The 26,020-nt window shown below is 45.9% G+C and overlaps 1 protein-coding gene across 1 annotated transcript in view; it reads left to right on the top strand.

Moving 5' to 3' along the window:
* Window positions 1-26,020, top strand: part of ENTREP2 (endosomal transmembrane epsin interactor 2) — a 205,007-nt gene that overhangs the window by 124,758 nt on the left and 54,229 nt on the right. The window lies entirely within an intron of this gene.

Below are 26,020 nucleotides of genomic sequence, written 5' to 3'. Positions count from 1 at the left end.
CAAATGTCAACTTCATCCATTCCTAAGAGACCCTCTTACATTGTTACACATTGAAGTACAATAGTTTTCTTCCTGGTTTATAAGTTTTATTAAAAGTAAAGTGTTCCCCAGAGTAACTACAAAAGCACTGCATCAAGATTATATTATGAAGTGACTCCAAAACCTTCTACATATTAAGCAAAATAAATACCTTAATTCAGAGCTGTAATATTTCTCCCACTATTAATGCTTGCAGAATCATCTCAGTCTGGGGTTGCTCTAAGTGAGAAAAGGACAACTGGTCCTGCAGGGACAAACTGGGTGCTTGAAGTAGCTTTATCTTGCTTCGGGTGACTCTACTGAATTTTAATCAAGGAGTAGTGAAACGTGTTGTTTCTCCATCAAAGAAAAGGTAAAGGAAATATGTCAAGCTGTAAGGGAGTCCATGTGACAATGTTACTTTTGTCCTACGGACTTTCTATGTACTATACCAGTGCTCTCACTCTCTGGGGATTACTTTGAGGACAAAAAACGTAAAGAACATAAGAAGAGCCTTGCTGGATCAGATCAAGGTCTATCTCTTCCAGAATTCTGTTCACACAGTGGCCAACCAGCTGCCCATCAGAAACCCACAAGCAGGACACAAGTGCGACAGCACCCTCCCTCCCATGTTCCCCAGCAACTGGTGTACATAGGCCTACTGCCTCTGATTACTGGAGGTAGCACATGGCCATCAGGACTAGTAGCCGTTGATAGCCTTCTCCTCCAGGAATTTGTCCAACCCCCTTTCAAAGCCATCCAAATTGGTGGCCATCACTACATCCTGTGGTAACAAGTTCCATAGTTCAACTCTGCGCTGTGTGAAGAAGCCCTTCCTTTGATCTCTCCTGAATCTCCCACCAATCAGCTCCATGGGATAAGCCCCTGGGTTCTAGTATTTTGAGAGGGGGCTTTCTTCAGGGGGTCAGTATTGCTAGAAGTGCCTGCAGAGATCTCCTTGGCAGCATATGATAAGATTTTAATCAGGAAGTCCTTCTTCACACAGCGCATAGTTAAACTATGGAATTCGCTACCACAGGAAGTAGTGATGGCCACCAGTTTGGATGGCTTTAAAAGGGGGTTAAACAAATTCTTGGAGGAGAAAGCTATCAATGGCCACTAGTCCTGATGGCTATGTGTTACCTCCAGTACCAGAGGTGAGCCTATGTACACCAGTTGCTGGGGAACATAGGTGGGAGGGTGCTGTTGCACTCATGCCCTGTTTGTGGGTTCCTGGTTGACAGCTGGTTGGCCACTGTGTGAACAGCATGCTGGACTAGATGGACCCTTGGTCTGATCCAGCATGGCTGTTACGTTCTTAGGTCTTAGATTTTCTTATTATTGATTTTTAAAAATTGCTAAGGGGTGTGTGTATGTGTGTGTGGTTGGGAACATATTTTCTCACAAAATACACACTTCTAAACATTCAATACTTTGTTTGATCCAAGAACTGGATCTCAAAATTCAGAGACGTTCAAAATCCAAAGGATAGCTGTGCTGTGATGTCCACATTGCTCCAGGAGGTATAGATCTGATTGGTTTGCTTCAAAATGTGGACTGAACAAACTTCTCTAGCACTGCTACCTGATAGCAGTTAGAATCTCCCCAGGAAGGGGTGTGATGGAGCTACCCTTCTCCCACACCAACGTCATTCGCAGTTCTGATCATCTTTGCCTCAGCTGCTTATGTTCCAAGTGGTCTATCTGGTTTGCTTACCATTCTGATGTGCAACTGTGTAGAACACACTCTGAGAACAGTTACAAGTAAGCAGATCTGCTTTTTTGAGCACCAGCCAGTTAGAGCACTGTCATTTATAATCTAAATTTTTTTAATGTATGTCTGTCCTTGAGTTTCCCAAGTAAAAGGAGTACATGGAGAGCAATTTCATGGGTGAAAAAGCTTTACTGCTCATTATCTCTTTTGAGGTGATTGTGGGTATATAAGCAATGAAGCACTGTAATTGAAGCCAATCAAGGGTAAAAGAAGTCATCTTTACAGTATTGCCAAATCTGGCTTGCTTTTAGATCTAGTCGGTAATGATATTAGGCCGTCGCCTTTAAGGTTATCGATTACACAAGTGCCTTTCACACTTACACACACTAATGCTGCCCTTTCCATGTTTGTAGAATGAACCTCCTAAAGTTCAAGGGAATTAGAAGAGCCTTGCTGAAGAGCTGCAAATCATATTTCTCCATAGGAAGTCCATCTGTTATGCATGGAAGTTGGGCGGGGCGGCCTCCTACTGCGTCAGTAGCATTTTCTCTGCGTCACTTAATCAATAACACTTTTTGATTTGTTGGTTGTTCCCTGAGGATACTTCATAGCAGCCATTAGATCAGCCTTCCCCAAACATCTGGTGCCTTCCAGATGTGTTGGACTACAACTTCCATAATGCCCAGCCAGCATGGCACAGGCAGGAGGGTGCTGTTGCACTCCAGTCCTGCTAGTGGGTTTCGCATAGGCAGCAGGTTGGCCGCTGTGCAAACAGAATTCCAGACTAGATGGACCTTTGGTCTGATCCAGCAGGACTCTTCTTATTGTTGCACATAATGCTAGTTTTGCCTCCTGGAGGCTAGTCCAATTTGCCCCAAAGAGGAGAGTCAACTTCAGGATGGGTCCAACTCGATTTTATTGTTTGCAAACAGTTCGACAGAGGAGCTCACGCTCAAAAGCAGAGTCGACCCTGGGCAACTCCCGCGCTACAGTTTTATCACCTCAGCTTGCATTCCTTAGCTAGCGTGTCACTTTGATTGGTTGCTAGCAGTTTGCTTAGCTACTTTATCTTAGGGTTACTGCTCACTCATTCCAGACATGCGCAGCTCTTACAATACTACGTGCTGCTTAAGACACATACAATGGCTTTTAGGTTACATTTTTACTACAATTCCCCCCTCAAAAGGCTTTTCTCAAATGTATACTCTCTCTGGTCCAGCAGTGGACTACGCACTTAAAGGCGCAAACTATTATCGCTGTGGCATTGACGGTTTTCTCTAAACAGCAAGTGAGGCCTAGGATGTCTTTGTTCTAGCTACTAGAATGTTGACAACAAAAACACATTTTTTGGTGTAAGTCTGGAATTTGAACTTTTGGAACTCAGTTTTATTCAGTTCATCAGGAACCCTTGAAACGAGAGTGCCCTCTTTCTGTAGAGCTACCTGTGTTTTTCTAATTAAGGCAGGCAACAAAGTAAAGTTTCTGACAGTGGATGGGTGTTTGTAATAGAGAGCAAAATTACCTCTATTCTGCTTAAACATAAGCTCAACATGCTTCTTAAACTAATGTTTGTTGTTGTTTTTTACTTGAGTGGGGAGTGTTGAGGCAACGAAACTTAAGCAGGAGAGAATAATGCGCATGAGTAAGCGTTAGGAGAAAGCTCTCTCTAGGGATGTACGAAAGTCACTTACCTTTCCGCGGATTATGTTGATGGTGGGGGGGGAGGCGATCCGTTCCTCCCCCCTGGAATCCTCCACGGCTGGCTGTGCTCCGTGGCAGCTTTGCAGAGCAGCCGGCCAGGCCCAGCCCAGGCCAGAGCCATCCGCAGCCGGATTTCCAGCCACGGAGGGCTCTGGGGGAAAAGAAAAAAAACCCCGTGTACGCAAATGGCGGCGGCTACGGCCGCCACCATTTGTGTTCCTTATTTTTGGCCGTCTTAATCTATGTAAATATTTACGTAGACTATGACGGCGAAAAGAAAGGGGAATGCAAATAGCATAGCGGGCGCTATTTGCATCCCTTTTTGATTCGCCATTTTAGCCTACGTAAATATTTACGTAGGCTAAAACGGCGACTCAAAAAGGGACGCAAATAGCGCCCGCTACGCTATTTGCATTCCCCTTTATTTTCGCCATCATAGTCTACGTAAATATTTACGTAGACTAAGACAGCCAAAAATAAGGAACTCAAATGGCGGCGGCCGTAGCCACCGCCATTTGCGCACGCGGGTTTTTTTTTTTTTTTAACCCAGCCGTGATAGGCTACATAAATCTTTACATAGCTATCATGTCTTTGTTTTGTTTTGTTTTGTTTTTTTACAAGACAAGACTGCAAATGGTGGCGGCGGCAGCCGGTTGGAAGACCAGCCGCCGCAGCCGCCGCCACCCGGAAGATCCGCCCCAGGTAAGTCTCGTCCCGGGGGGGATCCGCGGGGGGGCGGCAGGCTGTTCCGCCACGGAGTTCGGCGGGTCGAATGCACTGGCATTTGGCCTCACCGAGATCCGTGGTGGAATTCTCTGCCATCCCTAGCCTCTCTCATGAACAAATACTTGAGTCCCTCCAGGGGTTCATTATTCCAATGGCTGCCTTCAGGAGGGTCAGCTTCCGATGTGACCCTCTCTGGTGCAGGTGATGCCTTTATTCAGTGTGATGAATCCACTTCTTCCCTTTAGCGACTTTTATAGCAGTGGGAGTGGTAAGTAGGATCTGAAACAGACCCTTCCGCTTCTCAGTAGGTGGTTCATCTTTCTAGGACTGGATTAGCACCCAATCACTGGGATTGAGATTACGGACTGGAGCGTCTAAAGGCCAGGATCGGTGCGGTGTCACAAACCTGTGAAAACAAAACGGACTGCAAGGCAGTAACATAATCTTGAATCTTAAAACTCTTACTTCTAAATTCACATTTAAGCTATCAACCATAGGTAATATCCGAGGTGGGCACTTATATAATGTTTGAAGGGCGTCAATTTAATACTTCCCTTGGGGGTGCACCGTACTCGAGTCAAGGTGATTGGCAAGGCCTGTGGCCTTTCAACTTAATCTTTAAACAAATTCTAGTGAGCATTGTCTTTAAGGCACGGTTCATCTTCTCAACTTGACTTGTGGATTGAGGTTTCCAAGGGGGGTGTAGCTTCTAGTTAGTTCGTTATGCCTGGGCCACTACTTGCATCACTTGTCCAACAAAATGGGGCCCCTGATTTGATTCACTCTCTTTAGGTAACAAGAGCCTAGGGATTACTTTTTAACAGGATCTTTGCTACTGTCTGCGCGGTGCAGTCAATGGGTTTTATTATTACTAGCAGGTACCAATAGCCATGAGTCTGGGGCAACTCTGAAAAGTCAATTTGAAATCTCTGGAAAGGATAGTAAGCCCATGGGTGACTTCTCATTTGAGCTGGGGGCTCAAACATCTTTGAATCGTTTTTGAGGCACAAAGGGCAGTTAGCCACTGCTCTCGGGTATTGGTCCAACCTGAAGGAGGTGCTACCTGCCTCGGGCACACCCAAAATCGGGGTGTTAAAGGGGGATGATCCCTTTATTAGCTAACCATAATTTTTTGAACTTCTCAGTGAGCGGCTTCAAGCCTGCACAGGTGGCTTTCTTCAGAGGAGTGTGTTTCCTCACACACACAGGGCTCTCTCCCTTTTTAAAGAAGATGTTTAACTGGTGTTATGCATTTGCTCGGGCAGGGGTTCTGTCTGCCCACACATTCATGGATCAATAAAGCCCTGCTTTATTGGCAGCTGTACTACAATCTGATTATCACGGAAGAAGATTTTAGCTTGCAGTTTTGTTAACAAGTCCCGCCCCAAGAGGGCAACCGGGCATGCAGATGAAACTACAAAGGCATGTTCCAGTATGTTATTTCCAATCTTCATGAGGAGGGGCTTACACATGGGCAATTTAGTTTTTTTCCCTTTAATTCCTTTTACAGTTACATGCTTTCCACTTTCTCTCACCGGGGGGCGGGGCGGGGCTTCACAGGGATCATAGAAAATGTGGCTCCAGTATCTACTAGGGCCTCACAGTCCCTGCCACCAACCCTTACTTTTACCTTGGGATTCTCCTGAGCGTTTGTTTGTAGGGTGGTGGCCCTTCAGCTAGACTCCCCCCCAGCCCCGGAGGACCCTACCCGCGTTTGGCAGCCTTCAAGGTGAGTCTCTTTTCTCTTTCAACTCTGGACAATCTTTCCTCCAATGTCTCTTCTCTCGGCAATATGCACATTTATCGAGCCCTGGTCGGCCCTTTCCTTTTCCACCCCCACCTCTGGTCCCTTCTGCGCTGTCAAGCCGCAGTTTATATTTCTGCCCATGGTGGCTGCCAGCATTGCCTTTTCCTTTTTTTCAGGAATGGCACTCTTTTCATATGCTCTCATGTGCACCATAGCTACTTCTTGTGGCTTCATCAAAGCATCTAAAAATTTCATGATCTGGGGTCTGATAAGGCTAAAGCAGGTGGTGATATTGAGGCTTGCTTCAATTTAAGAAAAGCCTTTTTTATTTTAATTGTCCACTTCTAGTGGGTAATATTTTTGTTAAAGCATCATACGGGGGCTTTGCCCCTTTTTATGGCTGCTATAGCCCCCCTCTTGTAACAGGCACACTTATCTTTTGGCTTGCCTGTTCTTCAGATCATGTTTCAAACTCTCTGTGCCATGCACCAGCTTTAACTGGTGTCTTCTCTGCAAGTTAGGCTGTTTGCCATTGCTTCGACAGAGACTCACTTGCTTAGACCTTCTTACTAATCTCGACGACACACATTTGGGATAAGCTCTCTTTCTTTTTTAAGCCTTTTTGTCTGCTATTTTCTTCTGCCTTCTTTTATACCTTTTCATATCATTAAAATCTAACACTATGACTGGAAAACATTTGTTTTGCATCGTAGGGCATAGTGGAGCAGATCTAACACTTATACTGCTCCTCTGAGTGCATGGTCAGGGCCCATCAAGATCAAGGGAAGGGCATTCTCCTACATGCAAAGAGTTCCAAGCCACCATTTTTGCATCGGCAACTCCACACTGCATGAGTTTTGCAGAGTGTCAGGTTTGCCTCTGAGCAAATGGAACGACAGAACAATTCAGATTTTGAGAAGGAGTTGGAACACGTGGGGCAGGAACTTTCTCAGGCTTCAGAAACACAGCTGGGCTTAGAGGTATCACGGGGGGGGAGTCTTTCCCTCTCACCTCTTCAGTTAAGAGAATTTGCTGCCCCTTTTTCTTTTCAACAGAAACTCATGTTGCAGTTTCTCTTTAAACTTCTTGAAGGCTGTTTCCTTTGTAGTTTGTGAATCTCTAGCAATTTTCATCTGTATGCTTCATTAGGGTAAATGAAATCAAAGGCTTGGAAATCATAGAATCATAGAATAGTAGGGTTGGAAAGGGCCTACAAGGCTTTCAAGTCCAACCCCCTGCTCAGTGCAGGAATCTAAGTCAGAGCATCCCTGACAGATGGCTGTCCAGCCTCGTCTTGAATGCCTCCAGCGTGGGAGCCCACCACCTCCCCAGGTGATGGGCTCCATTGTCGTATTGCTCTAACAGTCAGGACATTTTTCCTGATGTTCAGCCGGCGTCTGGCTTCCTGTCACTTGAGCCCCTTCTTCTGTGTCCTGCACTCTGGGATGATGGAGAAGAGAGCCTGCCCTTCCTCTCTGTGACAACCTTTCAAGTACTTGAAGAGCGCTATCCTATCTCCCCTCATTCTTCTCTTCTCAAGGCTAAACATGCCCAGTTCTTTCAGTCAAAGGCAGCTTTTTAGCTGTGTTGAAATCACAAATCAAACTGTACACTGAGCTGATCACAAACAAACACACAATCCACAACAACAGGAGTTTAAGGCTATGACAAGCCTCACAATACTTTTTATGGCAAGTCTTTAACTGTCCAAAGTTCCAGTCCATGTGCAGAGTGCCTCTCAAAAGTTTGAACAATGATAGATCTAAACAAAGAAGGCTTTGGGCCATAAGGATGGGATGTTTTTAACAAAAGCTCTCTGTCTCTTCATCAGTTCAAATGGGGAAGGTGTACCCTTACACCTCTTCTAGATTCCTCCACAGATAAGAACAGAGCAGTGCTGCTCAGCTTTCCAGCTGTGATGCTTTCCTTGTGTTTTTTTGTTTTTTTTTTTACAAATCTCACTCTTTTGTCAGGTCCTCACAGACACCTTCCAGCCTCTCTGCTTGCTAAGGCTAAACCAGCGGCAGTGAGGGGGGTTAGGTAACTCCCCCTTGGCTCTGCTCTGAGCAGGCTGACAGAGATAAGCTTACACAGACCCTGATATTTTAAGAACTTGCTCTGTCTTTGTTTCATGATTTTGCCACAGTCTTTAAGACTTCAAACAAATCTCTTTCTTCAGAAGTTGCAGCTTTTTCAACTGCTTTTGCTTCTTCTAACGAACTTGGATACGGTGGCAGACAAACTGACTCTGGAGGACCCCCTCCTTCCCCCAACAACCTCTCCTCCCAACCTAACAGACCGAATAAGATGAGGGAGAGCTCAGGGCACCTTGGGCAGGGTCTCCCAATCTTCAAGCTCCTTCCGTGGGGCTTGAATCAGGGAGAACAGGGGCTTTGGGCTTTACCTTCGGGCATACCATCATGACTTTACAATATTGACCTTTATATTCAACCTTTTCTCGCCTTCAGTGGATTTTGGTCAGCACTTATCCAAATGCCGATAACCTCACTTTCCCTGAGGCAAATCTATCTCAGTACTTGATTCAGACAGCACCCAGGGTCTCTTGCCCTTGCAGTCCTTTGCTAGTAACACATTTACGCATTTACACTTCTGTAACTAAGGGGGATTCTTTCCGCACCAATTCAACCAACAATCAGTATAGGGGAATTGATCCCATTGCCCATTATTCACCACATTTTTATATATAGCATTTACAAGATTTACATCAAAGGATCCTACGTCTGGCCAACTAATTCCAAATGCTGGCCAGTCCAGTTGGCAAAAGAAGGTCAATTTACCCTTGGCCATCTTAATTCTAAAATCTCTTTTGAACTTCCTAAAGTTCCTGAGCATGGATCCCAGTGGGGTTACGGAGTTTTCTTAACGGGAGCTACCCAACCCCATTGTGCCTACCTCTATTCAAAACCATACACGGAGCCTGGCAAACCTCAGACGCTCTGAAGGTAACTCAAACAGAAAGACACAAGGGAAATCAAATACTTATTCTGCCCAGCACCCTGGCGCCGCCCCGTCGGACCCGTTCAGCCTGGTTGACTCAATCAATGGAGTCCACACCTTTAACCTCCCAGGTGTCCCAACCCCCATTCTCTGGTGCCGTGGCAGACCTCAAAGGCGGTCCGGCGCGCCCCACAGGCACCTTTGCCAGTCTTGTCGTTCGACCCTGGGATGATCCAGGGGGACTCCTGATTACTCGCCAGATTGTTGCACAAAATGCTAGTTTCGCCCCCTGGAGGCTAGTCCAATTTGCCCAAAGAGGAGAGTCAGCTTCAGGCTGGGTCCAACTCCATTTTATTGTTTGCAAACAGTTCGACAGAGGAGCTCACGCTCAAAAGCAGAGTCAACCCTGGGCAACTCCCACGCTACAGTTTTATCACCTCAGCTTGCATTCCTTAGCTAGCGTGTCACTTTGATTGGTTGCTAGCAGTTTGCTTAGCTACCTTATCTTAGGGTTACTGCTCACTCATTGCAGACATGTGCCACTCTTACAATACTATGTGCTGCTTAAGACACATACAATGGCTTTTAGGTTACATTTTTACTACATTATGTTCTTATGGGAGTTGTAGTCCAACACATCTGGGGGGCACCAGGTTGGGGAAGGTTGTATTGGACCACCATAAGAGCCCTGCTGGATCAGAACAAAGCCCTATCTAGTCCAGCCATCTGCTTCCCACAGTAGCCAACCAGAGCCTTCAAGAAGCCCAGAAGCAGGCCACTCTTCCTCCTGAGTATCCAGTAGCATAATGCCTCTGAACATGGAGGTTCAATATAACCATTTGATAGACCTCTCCTCTTCCATCCATTGGTCTAATCCCCTCATAAAAGCCATATAAGGTAGTGACCATCACTGCACCCCTGGCAGGGAATTCCATCAATTACTTCTGTGTTGTGTGACGAGGTCTTCTTTTTTGTCTATCCTGAATCTCCTGCCCATCCATTACATGGGATGACCCAGGGTTCTAGGGTTATAATGAGAGAGGGAGGAAACCTTCTCTCCGTCCACTTTCTCCACACCATGCGTGACTTGATAGACTTCTACCATGTCCACTCCTCAATAATCTTTTTTTAAAAAAACTAAAACATCCCAAACACTTTCATCTTCTTATTGCCCCAGCAGGATGATGAGGGGAGTTCTTGGCCAATCCAGTTTGGAGCCGCAGTCACAATAGGAACATCATGCTTTATACTGAGCCAGACCATTGGTCCATCTAGCCCAGTAGTGTCGACACTGACTGGCAGCAGCTCTCCAGGGTTTCAGGCAGGAGTCTTTCCTAGACCTATCTGGAGATGCTGCCAGCGATCGAACCTGGGAACTTCTGCATGCAAAGCAGGGGCTCCGCCACTGAGCTATGGCCCTTCCCTGTGGGGGTCTAGGCAGTGATGGGTCTAAATACATACCTGGTACCCAGAGAAGATAAATCCCATTAGTGATAGTCCCATGGCCTCCTAACCATCATTGCTTCACCAGGTCCGGATTCATTCATTGTACTCATCCTAGGAGCTCTCCTGGGTGCTGCCTTGCACTGAGCCCTGTGGGCTTCTGCTCAGACCAGAACATGGCAATTTGCAACGCAGATATAATAATACTGACCAACCTGGCAGGGCTATTGCACAGTTACAACCAGATAATGTGTGTGTGAGTATTCTGAGCGCTCAAAAAGGCTATACCAGTGTTAGGTTTTATTATTTGTTATACATTGGGAAGAACCTCAAGAAGAGATGACCTTCTACCACACATACCCCTGCCCAGCTAGACACATGGTGTGGGGAGGGGATTAATTGGGCAGCAAAATAGTTTGAGGTGGCCCTGCATCCAATCCCCTTGTGTACATCCTCCAAACAACCCCCCAACTGAGTGTGCACCCCTCCAGCCTTCGCTTTTAGAAATGGATCTTCAAAATACAAACGTCAGCCAAAACTTTGATTTATAAACAAGAAACAAAGATTTTAAGCAGGGGCCATTTGCCCTCTGAGAGCAAGACCTGTAGTTTTATAGACTGACCTTTGATATACATGTCTTTCCTGAATATTTATAAAGTAGTATCCCTATTTTATTCCCCCGTCAGTATGTGATAGAGAAACACTTTCAAAAGAATAAGGAAGTTTGCAAATCACTGTAATTTTCTAAGATTATAGAGGATGTTCATCCACTGAAGACTTAAAAGGAATTGCTTTGAGGAGAAGTAAACATGTTTTGATGTATGTAAGATGCCCAAAGAAGCTGCCACTGTGTGTGTGTATGTGTGTGTTTTAAACAGAGCCAGGTTTAAGGGCCATGGAAGAATGGCATTCACAGTATTAAGCTGTCATTCTTCTGCAGAGAAGTTGTTATTGTGTGATTGGATTTGGATTAACTGCAGGCAACACTCAACAGAGCACAGCTATGCAAGAAAAAAACAAAAAACCAGTGACTTCTATCTGTTTAAATTTCCAAGGCTGCAAAATACATCTTTGAGATTTTTTCAAATGATAGCTTACAAACACCCTTCTCTGAAGCATTTAACCTCTCCCAAGTTGTGAGCTAAGTTTACCTTCCTTTTTGTAGGATTTCATTCCTGTGCCTTTGACACAAAGGCTTGGACTTGGGGAATGGCTCATCAGCTGAGGCTGATGGTATAGCTTAAGAAGTCTGCCCAGTTGCATATCCACAAGTCTGGCAAAACATGTGTGTTGGGGTGAGTGAGGGAATGAACATGAGAGATGCAGTAGCACATTTCTTTCTTTATTTATCTGCATATTTCAGACTGCTTTGCAAGGCTGGCTGCAGATTTGACAGAGCCTTCCACAGTGCACGCTCTGGCAGGCTCTCTCCCACCCTTTGGGGGGGGGGGGCTTACCTGATGACAGTGATGGCAGCTGCATTCTGAATCAGTACGTCTGCTTCAGAGCCACCATTTAAATTTCTCACAATGTCCCTGACATACCATAGCTCCAGGGCATTGTGGGAAATTAAAAGGGTTGCTCCCACATAGGGATGTCACAGAGATCCGCAACGGAATCAAATGAGTTCAGATTTCTATGACTCTGCCCCATGGAGTCCACAGCAAACTGGCTTTTCCTGAGTTGCACAGATTCCACAGACCTGTGGAATGCTTTTTCTTTCTTTTTTTAACTTTCTGGAATTTAACACAAATTCAGTAGTAGAAAAATACATAACATTAAAAACACTGACCAAAAATGTGCCTTTTCCCCATAACCTAAAGCATGAAAATGCACATTCTGGGGAGCTGTGCATTTTGGGGGGATATGTGCATTTGGGGGGGGCAGGATTTGCCTATTTTCACATGTGCGAATTTGCACAGATGTGAATTTGCACAAATGCGAATTTGCAAAAATTCAGGAAATTTGGAAAAATCTGAGCGGATGATGAAACAAAAGGCACCTGTCAATCTGTGAACTGCAGATGGACTGGAGCTTTAAAAATCCACACATCCCTACTCCCAGACCCAGCAGCTGCTTTTTTTAAGGGGGCTGGGCAGCTGTCAGCAAAGGGACCGCTGGGGCCCTGGGACCTTCGCAGCTGCCCAAGTGTTCTGCATGCAGACACCAGGGAGGCTGTATAGCAACATCGGCTATTTCCGTGATGCGGACTGGCTTCTAAGGCCTACCAGCCTGCGCCTAGGCTGGCCAGGTGCCCTACTTTACCGAGGACAGCCCTCTGTTTTGGAGAGCTAGCAGAGGACAGCCCTGAATTTGAAGTTGTCCTCTATTTGACAGCTTGTCCAGACCACGTCTGGTTTAAAGACAAAGAACCATAAGGAGGGAGAGCAGCAAAGGCCTTACAGTTGCCCAACGCTTAGCAGCTGGACAGCTGACTTAGCAGGCACTCAGGTCACCTAGTCGGTGGGGAGGTCAGAGTAATCCACAGCAGATTCAAATTATTTCACACTTCTGCGAATCAGACCTGCAGATTCCACAGCAGATCGACTGTTTCTGAGTCACACAGATTCCGTGGACTTGGGGACCAGTTTTTCACTTGGGGGGGGGATTTACATTGACGCACTTTAGCTAATGCACACCTGCGCTAATGTGCTAGTGCAAATTAGTGCAAGTAATATGAAATTCTGGCTTAAAAAATCCAGTTCTGTAAATGAGTGGACAACAGAATGAAAGATGTTTAAGAATCTGCAAAACACAGGCAGAACGGCTTTAACAAAGTCTGTACATCCCAACTAGTCAGTCTTCACTGTTGGGAGATATAATGTATTTCTATTTAAATTGTAGTTATTATTTCTACATTTGCACCTACGGATACAAATTTGCATATGCAAATGTTATGCAGGTGGGTGTCCTCTTTTGTTCTCTCTTTTGGTCATGCATGCGGCCACCTTAGTAGGAGTTCTGAAGGGCCCAAATCCACTAACAGTCTCAGCCAGAGGGGAGGGGGTCTCCTGTAAATCTGCTTAAAGAGAACAAACTACAAGTCTCTGAATGGGCCCTTTTAAATTTTCGGCTGTATGTTAGGGAAACAGAAGCGAAGAAATAATGGGGCATGTTGCAATTTGGGGGCTAGACCTGAAGGGGAGGTAAAGTCACGACTTGAATTCCATCATTTGTCACCACTTTGCTGTTTCTTATTCGCTCTCAGCCCTTCTCCCACGCACCTCTTTGCATACAGACTTCTTGATTTATTTTTTAAAGGGAGATTTATGAGGAATCGTAACTTTACTGATGTCTTTGCCCCAGGATTTTGTCTTCATCCAAACAACTATGCTTGTTCTTTTGCTCATCAAAAGCCCCTTAGATTTCAGGTGTAGCTCCAGCCAAGACCTTCCTTCAGGCTGCAAATCTACCAGACTGGCACTGCTTTTTCATTTGGAGGTGGCAATAAATCCCCAGAATAATTTCAGCAACTGCATGTTGTCATTGTCAACATCTTGTCAAGCTCCCCTCCACTACCACCAGCACCCCACACACACACTTCCAAAAAGTGTCCAAAATAGTTACTGGAGGAGAGAAAGCACAGGAGGGGGGACTCTGTGGAGGAAAGAAATGACAGTGTGCTTGGTTTATTTCTTGGTTAATAGGATTTCTAGGCCACCTTTCAGCCACCATAAGACACCCCATAGGAACATGGGAAGCTGCCTGATACTAAGTCAGCCCATTGGTCCATCTAGCCCAATACTGTCGACAACGACTGGCAGCAATGGCTTCAGGCAGGAGCTTTTCCTACCTGGAGATGCCAGGGAGTGAACTTGAGACTTTCTTCCTGCAAAGCAGGGGTCCTACCACTGAGCCATGGCTCCACAAGCCTTAGAAAAGTTTTGTTTGTTTACAAATGGATAAAGCCAGAATGAAATAATAACAGGGATTTGTGGCTGCCATCAAGACCAGCTTCAGGTTTAGGGGGGCCCTTAGCAAGAAGTTAACTAGTGAGCACTTCTACTTGGTGGGCAGCTCCTCCCCTCCTTCCTTCATTCCTTCCTTCTTATCCTGGACAGAGGACCCTTCTGCTGAGGGGAGGAACAGTGGTCTATGTCCTCCTAGGGAATAGTTACCACCACTGTTGAGAGAGAGGAGAGAGAACACATGAGCAAGGCCATCCCAACCATTAGGCAGAGTGATCATGTGGCTGACTCAGACAACCAATTATGCCTGTCATTAAAGGGCAGCAAATTGGTTGGTTATTTATTTATTACATTTCTATACCGCTCAATAGCCATAGCTCTCTGGGTGGTTCACAGAAATTCAAACCACAAAATACAGCATAAAACAATATAAAATATAAACACTTAGGACTACAGTATAAATGTACAGCCAGAATAAAACCTAGCAGCAATGCAGAGATTGAAATACAGATTTAAAACAGCAGAACTAAAAGACTAGAATGCTAAAATGCTGGAAAAATAAAAAAGGTCTTCACCTGGGGCCATAAGGAGTACAACGTAGGTGCCAGGCAAACCTCACTAGGGAGCTCATTCCACAGCCGGGGTGCCACAGGAGAAAAGGCCCTCTTCCTGGTATTGTTATTGGTAACAATAAACAAAGTGTTATTTATTTAATTTATAATTGTTGTATCTTTACTGCCTGGTAGGGGGAGAGGTGCTTGTGGGGTGTTCTGCCTCAGGTGCCAAAATAACGTGGCTGGCTTTGGGTAATATGCATCTTGACTGGGTGAGGGGTGCCATTTGCTGCCCCACTTCAGTCGGCCCTCTGGTAGTGGTGACGCCCTGTGGCAACTGGTTGTGGTGGCTGCTGTGGGAAGGTCAGGGGCTGGTGGTAGGCCATCTGTCACTTGGCAGCTGCCACTGTTGCTGATCCCAGATGCTTGTAACTGCTCTCCTCCCTCTCCAGCAACATGTAGACAAATTCTCAAGTCCTGGTCTGAAGACTCATGAGGCAGCCACCATGCTGAAGTGAAGCAGGTCTGTATCTGGTCAGTGCTTGGAGGGGAGACCACCTGAGAACCGCCTGAAGCCACCTTGAGTTCCAAGATAGAAAGAAGATGGAATATAAATGTAATAAATAAAATAAACTCCCATCAGCTCCAACCAGCATGGCCAAAGGTAGGGCCGCCCAGTCATTGTAGGCTGCTTTAATGGGCCAAAACCCTCTCAAGGTAGCTTCCAATATTAATATAGACCAGCTTCCCCCAACCTGGTGGTCACCACATGTTTTGGACTTCAACTCCCAGAGTCTGGTCTGAAGGCACATGAGGCAGCCATCTTGCTGAAGTGAAGCAGGTCTGGGTCTGGTCAGTGCTTGGAGGGGAGACCACCTGAGAACTGCACATAGTTCCACAATGGAAGACAGGTGGGAATATACATGTACTTTGTTGTTGTTGTTCAGTCGTTCAGTCATGTCCGACTTTTCGTGACCCCATGGACCATAGCACGCCAGGCCTTCCTGTCCTGCGCTGTCTCCCGGAGTGTGCTCAAGTTCATATTCATTGCATCGGTGATGCTATCTAGCCATCTCATCCTCTGCCGTCCCCTTCTCCTTTTGCCTTCAGTCTTTCCCAGCATCAGGGTCTTTTCCAGAGAGTTTTCTCTTCACATTAGATGGCCAAAATATTTGAGCTTCAGCTTCAGTATCTGTCCTTCCAATGAGCACTCAGGGTTGATTTCCTTGAGGATGGACTGATTTGACCTCCTTGTAGTCCAGGGGACTCGTAAGAGTCTTCTCCAGCCCCACAGTTCGAAAGCATCAATTCTTCGGTGCTCAGCCTTCCTTATAGTCCAGATACATGTACTAAATAACTATAAATAAATTTTTAAAAATTGAAAATAAAGTTAAAACGAATTCAAATTTAAACTGAAAGGAAGTTAATTCAGGCAACAAAAAGGAAGAGCCCACATAATGATGCAACAAGATCGCTAATTAAGGAGAGAAGGAAGCTCACTGATTATACAGTTTGTAGTACATCCACTTCCCTGACCGTGTGCCCTGCTGACGTGTTGGACTGCAACTCCCATCATCCTGGCCATGCTGGCTGGGCAGTCTGGTATGTGCTGGAGACTAGATGGACCTTGGTCTGACTTAGCAAAACAGTTCTCGGGATCTTAAATGTTTGTTTACCGAACGCTGGTTAATGTAACTCAGGCAACCAACTATTGTGGTCATGAAAGGGCAGCGAATTGTTACTTATTTCATTTATTATCACTGTATCTTTACAGCCTGCTAAGGGGAAAGTTGCATGCTTCTGATCACTTAACTGTTATAAGAGGTCTTTCGGGATTCAGTAAGTTAAGGCTGCAATCCTATGCATGTTTAGACAGAAAAAAGTCCTACAACTCCCAGCATGCCCCAGCCAGCATAGCTGGCTGGGGCATGCTGGGAGTTGTAAGACTTTTTTCTGTCTAAACATGCATAGGATTGCAGCCTTAGTATTCATCTAATATGGTGCTTGCATCCTTACTCACTAGTGGGGGAGGGAGGGGGAAGCACCAAATTCTCTGATGCTATCTGTGCTTTTTGTTTTCAAACTTTGCTGTCTGCTTGAGTAATGTATTGAATGCATTGACTTAATTCCACTTTAGCAGAATCATTTAAAAATCATTATGTGGCCCTCCCGGCCGTGCAAGTAGCCACCAACTATGGAGCGATGGCTTAATTTCCATACTTGAGCTTTTTTGAGTGTCAGCGGAAAGCGCTTTCCCTGTTTAGCAGCTGCTGTTGATTTATGAGCTCTCTCAAGTCACACTGATGATGACACATAAGGTGCGCATAGGTGAGAGCATTAAATCAGTGCCCAAAAGAACTCTGTGCATGGAGGGCACATTCCCCCACTGTGCAGGCTTGTGCAGGAGAAGAGACTGCTGTGCCTGAGGTGCATAAGCAAACATAAAGGGGTGAGCCAGGTGTCAGATGTGTTGAAAGATCCCCCGGCCCTTTGACGCAGGTACAAGAGGGAAGAACATTTTGCATCTTCTGCATGCATAACTCTGTTCGGTGACAGAGCTGCAGCTAAAAGCAGCAAGTCACTGCCTACAGACTATAAAAGGGCTTGAAGTCTTGTGGGAGGATGGAGGAGCAGCAGGGTGCTATTGTGCCCATGTTCTACTTTTGGGCTTCCCACAGGAAGCTGGTTGGCCACTGTATGAACAGAATGCTGGATGAGATGGACCCTTGATCTGGTCCAGCATGGCTCTTCTTAGGTTCTTCTTTTCTTAAGGAAGCTCCATTCAGCATCAGACCTGCTGTACTAGACTCTTTATCTCCAAGGTGGGCTCTTTGTAGCCCTCCAGATGTTTTGGCCTACAACTCCCAGCATCCCTCACCACTAGCTATGCTGGCTGGGGCTGATGGCAGTTGTAGGCTCAAACATATGGAGGGCCACAAATTGCCCAGCCCTGCTTTATCTCCACAAGAGCAGTCCTGCTGGATCAGATGAAAGTACTATCTAGTCCAACGTTCTGTTTCCCACAGCGGCCAACCACTGGGGAAGTCCACAAGCAGGGAATGAAGGCCTCTCTGACTGTTTCCCCCACAGTTCTGGGGTACTGTGGGAGGCAAATGGCAGCTGCAACAGCAACAACAAAATGGCAGCCTCCATTGGCGGCTGTGCGGTTACTGCTGCTCTGGAGATATCTCTGTGCATTCAAATGCATTGTACCTCTGTAAGATCCATTTCATTCCATTTTTTAATTTATTCTTAAACAAATGCACCCTCCCCGCTCTTCGGCCCAGGTTATTGTACCACAAGACTGTAGATCTGACTTTAGAGTGATCTGAATTGTGGGCGAGTGTGTCAGGAAAGATAATGCTGTCCCATGCACCAACAGAGACGATATCTTTGTGTATCTGGGAGAGTTAATTAGTTTTGCCTGCTGATACTTCATCTAATCTTATATCTTACAGAAATTTTGCCTTGTTTTGTGCAGAGTGCACCTGCTTATGAGTTATGCTCCCAGTGGTTTCTGATATTCTTTAAACACTGTGGGCTGCTGCATGGTTGAAACAAAGCAAGAGTTCTGTTTCTCAGGCTTTGAGGAAAACAAGACCATTGTATTTATTCCAATCACTTGAAGAAGAAGAAAAATAGATGGATGTTAATTAAACTGTGTAGGCCAGAGGAGGAGAAGGAGGGGAAAATGTTATTTATGGCTTTAATTTTCCAGAGATTTCTCTTCCCCGTCTTGTGCCACTTAACTTTAGGAGTGGCGCTCTTTAATTAGGTACAGTGGCTGTTACAGATAATGGGGGCAATTCTGTTTGCATGCCAGGTATGCAATCCATCAAATATTTGCCCACAAGTCCTGGGAAATAATGATGAAAGCCCTTTTGTCATTATGCTTCAAGTGTGTGCGGCCTCAAAGTAATATTGAAAATAAGAAAAAGGAAGGCTGGGTTATGGCAGGAATGGGGAACCACTAGCCCATGGGCCAAATGCAGACCTCCGGGCCTCTCAGTCCAGACCTCTGGACTCTTCCATAGACCACACCACCTTAGTTACGGTGGCCATGTGCCTAGTATATAGAGGACAGTCCTGTATTTGAAGGGATGTCGGAGGTCAGTCCTCTATTTCCAGGTGCCCTCCATTTGAAGGGCTGTCCAGTCCAAGTCCAGTTTAAAGATAAAGAAGAACCACAAGAAACCAGGAGACCAGGGGCCTTGAAGTTGCCCATCAATAGTCAGCACCTGAGCAGTAGACTGAGCAAGGCACACAGGTCACCTGGTCACAGTCTTCCCTGCTATGTTGAGATACATTGCATTTCTATTTAAGTTATAGACATTTTTACTAAGTGTGCATCTATACTTATCAGTTAGGATATGCAAATGTTATGGGGATGGATATCCTCTTTTTTGGAGGTGCCTAAGTGGCCACCCTGTGCCCCCTCCCCAGCTCCAGTCCAGGTTATTAATATTATTTACTCTATTCTACCCTGCCCTCCTCCACCACCACCAACTATGAAGTTGGTGGAGGGATCCCTGCACAAGCTGGGGAGGAGAATTCCTGGATATAAATGGGGGGGGGGTGTTGATATTGTTGCAAACCGAACCGAGATAAGAGTCACATTTGGGTTTTTAAAAAAAAACATTGTGAGTTTCCACAAAACAAAAGAAAACAAAAACAAACCCAAAAGAAATTCGCAAGAATAGCTACATTCTGTAAAGGCCTCAGTTCCAAATATTACAATATTCTAAAAAGAAAAAAAGAAAAGAATAAAGAAGGAATGGATTAGCCATAAACTTCAGTAAAAGCAGACCAAATATCCAAATATAAGTTCATGCACAAGTGATGCCTATATACCACTCTTTCAGATGTTGTAGAGTCACATTTGTAACTCCACCCACTTTTGGCTGGTCACATTTGTAACTCCACCCTCGCTGGTCAAGCCCAAAAAAGTTTCCTGGCTCTAAGCTTGGGCAACGAACTTTTATTTTGGATACCGATACTTTGGAGGAAATTAAGACCAGCCCCAATGAGGGAAGGGCACCATCTTCTTTCCCTACAATGCCCCTTTGCACAATCGTCCTAGGGATTTTGAAGGTTGAAGGATAGTGGCCACCATTGGTGCCATCCTGTTCAAAGTAGGTGGGGGGCAAGGATTTTACAGCTTAAGTCATGGTTGCCAACTGGTAATTATCAGGGATGAGGCCAAGCCCATTGAGATGTCTGACAGCTCCGATTCTGAATAAGAGTTGTAACAGCTAGATCAGAGCCCAGGGAAGGAACTTTCCCTAGAGCCCCAAGGCACCAGGAGAGATTCCTCCCAGGGCCTTGACAAACAGATGGCCCAGGCCGAGTTGCTGCCTCCTCCCTCCACTGTGAGAACTCGAGTTTCCGAGGAGGGGGAGGGGTGTGACTTGAGAGATGCTAGGGCACGTCGCAAAGCAGGAAAAGTTAGGGATGGGGCTCAGACGCTCTGCCACGTTAGCCACTCTTAGAAGTCAACATAGGAGGGAGCCGCCCTAAGGGAAGGGCATCACTGCGAGGAAAGTTTAGCTGTGAGGTTCATGGGCAAGCTGTCAGCAACTTCACTACCCTCTGGTTCGTCTCCTCTGATTTGAGATTGCAGATTAGTTGTTCAGGGCCTGGGACAATCTGAGAGCTTCCTTGAACCTGCATTTGTAGAAAGGCTAGTCTCTAGCAAAATAAAGTTGTAATAGCCTGAAGCTTTGACTCTCCGTGGTGTTGATTGTGAAGAGTGGGAGGATGATCTATTCCCGACAGCAAGCACTCCCAACCCCAAAACTTTCTCCTCTCCCCTAAATATAGTTGAAATTCAGCACCTGCAAATGACAAGGAGAGTTTGCAGATGCTGTTCTTTTCTCATTCCTAGTTCCTGACACAACCTGCATAAACAGAGGATCCCAATATATGATTAAATTTTGACATCCAGATAACAGAAGGGAGACAGGAAGATGTGTGTGGATTTTAAAATCCCACCTTTTGTGACTAAAACCAAAATAAATTTACAATTGATTTTATGCCATATGGGGTTTTGCTGAACATTCCCATTCTGTATTCCATAAAGCCTATAGACTTTCCTAGATTGCAGGGAAGAGGCATTTCGAATAGGTCAATGTTGCTATTGACCAGAGTGTTCCATTCATTGAGGGTGAGCCGGGGTAAAAATCTGAACTAAAGGTGAACAATAATATGGACCGGAATCTGATGGTCCCCAATCCAGGCTGCAAAGCTTCCCAGTGACAGATACACTCCTTGACATCACACGCACTTGCATTTTGCTCCCTGTTTCTCAGTGCTACCTCCAATCACTGATTGGTGATAAGAGCAAGGTTTCCCTTTTCAGCTGACAACTTAAAAGGATTCCAATGATGTCAGGGGGTGGAGTTTCAGGACGACTATCCACGGACATCATCCAGCCCCAGGTGGGTGTCTTAAGAGCCAGTCCGGCTCCCAGGGCTGGAACAGTTCCACACCCATGTTCTAGAAAGCCATTAATGAGGAAGCAAGACGGCCTCCCTTAGAAGGGAGTTCCAGAGCTTTGAGCATCGTTCCAGTGTAGAAACCGGGTCCTGCAGCAACCATCCCTTTCAGAAGCTTTTCTTGTACTTCTGAAGACCTCCTTTCCTGGTCGCTCTCAGATTTGTCTGTGCACGCTCCTCTTGGACACTGCCCGGCCCCATGGCCATCTCATTCATCTCTGACTCCCCTGTCAGCTGAGAAGGCGACAGAGCGACTAAGATGTTGCTGGGAGCAAGGCAGTCAACTCATCTAACGCTGATCCTTTCATATGGGCGGGAGGGTGCTCTTGCGCTCATGCCCTGCTTGTGGGTCCCTGGTCGACAGCTGGTTGGCCACTGTGTGAACAGAATGCTGGACTAGATGGACCCTTGGTCTGGTCCAGCAGGACTCTTCTTATGTTCTTATGTTGCATCCTGTTCAATGGCTAGGACCCAATGACCCATTTTCTGGACTGAGTGAGCTTCTTGTTGGTTGGCTACTTTCCATATTCAAATGTCAACAGTATTCAGATGGAAGCGGCAAATGCCCCTTCTCGTCTCCTTCTAATGGCTCCTAATGTTTACCAGTGCCATGCCAACAAGGCAGCCGTGAGTTGGTTGGCACACCATGGAAGCTATTTCAGTAACTGGAAGGAACAGAAGAAGCTTCATCCATCTTTAAGATAAAGGCTTGGGTTCTGCTGAGAGTTCTTTTTCCCACTGAGTTCATAGAATCATAGAATCATAGAATAGTAGGGTTGGAAGGGGCCTACAAGGCCATCGAGTCCAACCCCCTGCTCAATGCAGGAATCCAAGTCAGAGCATCCCTGACAAATGGCTGTCCAGCCTCGTCTTGAAGGCCTCCAGTGTGGGAGAGCCCACCACCTCCCCAGGTAATTGGTTCCATTGCCGTATTGCTCTGACACTCAGGAAGTTTTTCCTGATGTTCAGTCGGAATCTGGCTTCCTGTAACTTGAGCCCATTATTCCGTGTCCTGCACTCTGGGATGATCAAGAAGAGATCCTGGCCTTCTTCTCTGTGACAACCTTTCAAGTACTTGAAGAGTGCTATCATATCTCCCCTCAGTCTTCTCTTCTCAAGGCTAAACATGCCCAGTTCTTTCAGTCTCTCTTCATAGGGCTTTGTTTCCAGTCCCCTGATCATCTTTGTTGCCCTCCTTTGAACCCTCTCCAGCTTGTCTGCATCCTTCTTAAAGTGTGGTGCCCAGAACTGGACACAGTACTCCAGATGAGGCCTAACCAGTGCTGAGTAGAGGGGAACTAGTACTTCCCGGGATTTGGAAGCGATGCTTCTATGAATGCAGCCCAAAATAGCATTTGCCTTTTTTGCAGCCACATCACATTGTTGGCTCATATTCAGCTTGTGATCGACGACAATTCCAAGATCCTTCTCGCTCGTAGTGTGGTTGAGCCATGTATCCCCCATCTTGTAACTGTGCATTTGGTTTCTTTTTCCTAGGTGCAGAACTTGGCATTTGTCCCTATTAAATGCCATTCTGTTGTTTTCTGCCCAGCACTCCAGTCTATCCAGATCACTTTGAATTTTGTTTCTGTCTTCCAAAGTATTAGCTATCCCGCCCAATTTTGTGTCATCTGCAAATTTGATCAGCATTCCCTGCACCTCCTCCTCCAAGTCATTACTAAAACTGTTGAAGAACACTGGGCCCAGGACTGAGCCCTGCGGTACCCCACTCGTTACCTCTCCCCAGCTTGAGAAGGTCCCATTGATAAGCACTCTTTGAGTCCGATTCTGTAGCCAACTGTGGATCCACATGATCGTTGTTTCATCTAGCCCACTTCGAGCTAGTTTGCTCATCAGGATATCATGGGGCACTTTGTCGAAAGCTTTGCTGAAGTCGAGGTATATGATGTCTACAGCATTCCCACGGTCTACAAGGGAGGTGACTTGATCAAAAAATGAGATCAGATTTGTCTGGCAGGACTTGTTTTTGACAAATCCATGTTGGCTTCGAGTAATCACGGCATTGTTGTCAAGGTGCTTCCAGATGGATTGCTTTATGATCTGCTCCAGAATTTTCCCAGGGATTGATGTCAGACTGACTCGTCTGTAGTTCCCAGGTTCCTCCTTTTTACCCTTTTTGAAGATAGGGACAACGTTAGCCCTCCTCCAGTCATCTGGCACTTCCCCGGTCCTCCATGATTTCTCAAAGAGAATAGACAGCGGTTCTGAGAGTTCTTCTGCCAGTTCCTTTATGACTCTAGGATGCAGTTCATCTGGCCCTGGAGATTTGAACTCATTCAAAGTAATGAGGTGTTCCTTGACCATATGCCTGTCGATCTCAAGCTGCAATCCTGCCCCTTCAGCCTGTACTTCGCCTTTGCCAGGGGGGTCATAGACCCTCTTTTGGGAGAAGACTGAGCCAAAGTAGGAATTGAGCACCTCTGCCTTTTCTTTGTCCTCTGTTATCATTTTGCCATCCTTATTTAATAGCTGAACAACCATTTCTTTCCTCTGCCTTTTACTATGCACGTAGCTGAAGAAAGCCTTTTTGTTGTTTTTAGAGTTCCTTGTGTCCATTGTTAATGGAACCTTTTTGTGTATTCCCCGTGAACTTAGCTTGTTTCTTAGCTTCGTCTTTCACAAGGCTCCCTGAGGTTAGGGCAGGGGAAACCCTCTGAGGACCAGCAACTGTAAAATTAAGAAGAATAAGAAAGTAAAATCATCTTTTCAAATCAAGAGGTAATTACCAAAACTTAAAAAAAATAAAAATAACCCACCTTATCTCACACTCGAAGGGAGGATGGAAAATTGAAGTTCGGTGACTGGAAGGGGCTTTTTAGTTGACTAATCTGCCGTTCAACCAATTACTAGACTGAATAAATTTAAATACATTTGCACATTAACTAAAACTTGATCTAGGTGCCTTTTTGAGATAGTGAACAAGTGTGCGAACTGCTTTTGAAATGCCCTGCAGTAGGCATTCTGGCCTCGAGGGCCATATCAAGTGTCTGCTGGGATGGTGCATTCACATACAATTCATATACAACACACACACACACCCCTCTACACACACACACACACACACACACACGGGTTTCCCTCCCTAAACACACATACAGTAAACCATGTGATAAATTACCAGAGCAATTAATCATAGATACCATCTCACAGCTTCTGTTGGAAAAGACCCAAGCTACAATACATTAGCATTAGTTAACCACAGAGAAGAGCGACATCTTTTGTAGCTGCCCCTGTAATAGGTTTGGGAATAAAGTAGAATAAAGTAGAATAAAGATCAGGCCTGAGGCTGAAGCCCCCTCCCCTCCCTGCCCCAATCACCAGAAGGAGAGGAAAAGATGCTCTAGGAATGGACTCTGTGGTTCCTGCGATATAATCCTAATTCCTAGAGAATCCCCAGAGCATCCTAGTAAGCAGGCAAGCACCTTCAGGCACTGTTTCCTAGGATTCTCTAAATGAGGCTTCTATGACAGGAATCTGTCATGGACCAGGGCCCTGAACTGTCATCCTCAGAGGGTGTCAACCCCATGTCCTCAGAGGAAGAGGTTCCGGAGTTAATGATTCAGGGAGAGGATAAAGCTACAGAAAGGAATTATGAGGCTTCTACCCTGAGACCCAGTTCTCCAGAAAGACCCCAGCGGCACCGTCCTCTAGACGCAGGGGAGCTGGCATTACAGTCCTCTGACTCTGACCCAGCATGTGAGGAAATTAGCATGCCACATTGCCACAGACCAAGATTGCTAAAACAGGTGAGGCCTCTTTAAGAGACCAAGCCTCAGTCTCGCATGGAGGCAGGGCCAACCAGCCTAAATCCAGCAACACTTCTGCTTAAACCTCAGTCTTGCTCTGGTCATTGTTGGAGCAACACATGGAAAACCCTGCCTAATTTCCAGCCCCAGCACCGGGTCCTGGTCTCTCTCTGTCTTGCTTCCTGAGAAAACTGACCGCTGCTTCAGATCCGATCCATAGCAGAGCCCTACATCTGAAGCCCCATCACAAGGTATCATCAGAACCCACGGCCTGAATGGTAGAGAACCATAGAGCCTGTTCCTAGAGCATTCCCCCCACCACCACTTTTTTCTTTGTTCAGTGGTGGCTGATGCTGGGGAACTGGGGAGGGGGACCACCAGACAGGGCTAGGGTAAGCTCCCAAGTGCAACCTGTGGGCTGCACTTTTTGCAACTTCTGCCCTCCAGTTTCAAAAGCAATTCGAATGCCTTATACTGAACCAGATGATTGGCCCAGCTAGCTCTTTCTGGAAGCATCTCTGCAGGGTCTCAACAAAGAAAGGTCATTCCCATCACCTGCTAACTGAGATCTTTTTATGTGGAGATGCCAGGGATTGAACCTGGGAACCTGTGTGTGCAAAGCAGGTGCTCCACCCCTGAGCTACGGCCTCTAAAAGTTGTCATGTGTCATAGGCAATGTTCAGCTGGGAGTGTTCTACTGTGCTCCACCACCACCCCCTTCACACACTCGAATCAGCCATGTAGTAGCCAGGAATGTCTATATCCAATACTTGCAGAATTTAATTGACTAACAGCACAATCCTATGCATGTTGAGACAGAAAAAAGCCCTACAACTATGGCTGGCTGGGGAATGCTGGGAGTTGTAGGGCTTTTCTTCTGTCTCAACACGCATAAGATTGCACCCTAATATAAATAGAAAAGGTTCTAATAAGAACTGTACCGAGATTTTGCTGAGATAACTGTTCTAACCCTAATACAAAGGGATGAATT

The sequence above is a fragment of the Heloderma suspectum genome, chromosome 11 (genome assembly GCF_057233095.1).
Source record: "Heloderma suspectum isolate Gila_16-S chromosome 11, 16-S_ref, whole genome shotgun sequence".
Taxonomy (NCBI): Eukaryota; Metazoa; Chordata; class Lepidosauria; order Squamata; family Helodermatidae; genus Heloderma; species Heloderma suspectum.
Note: the sequence above shows the minus strand (reverse complement) of the source record. Positions and strands in the feature narration are given on the sequence as shown.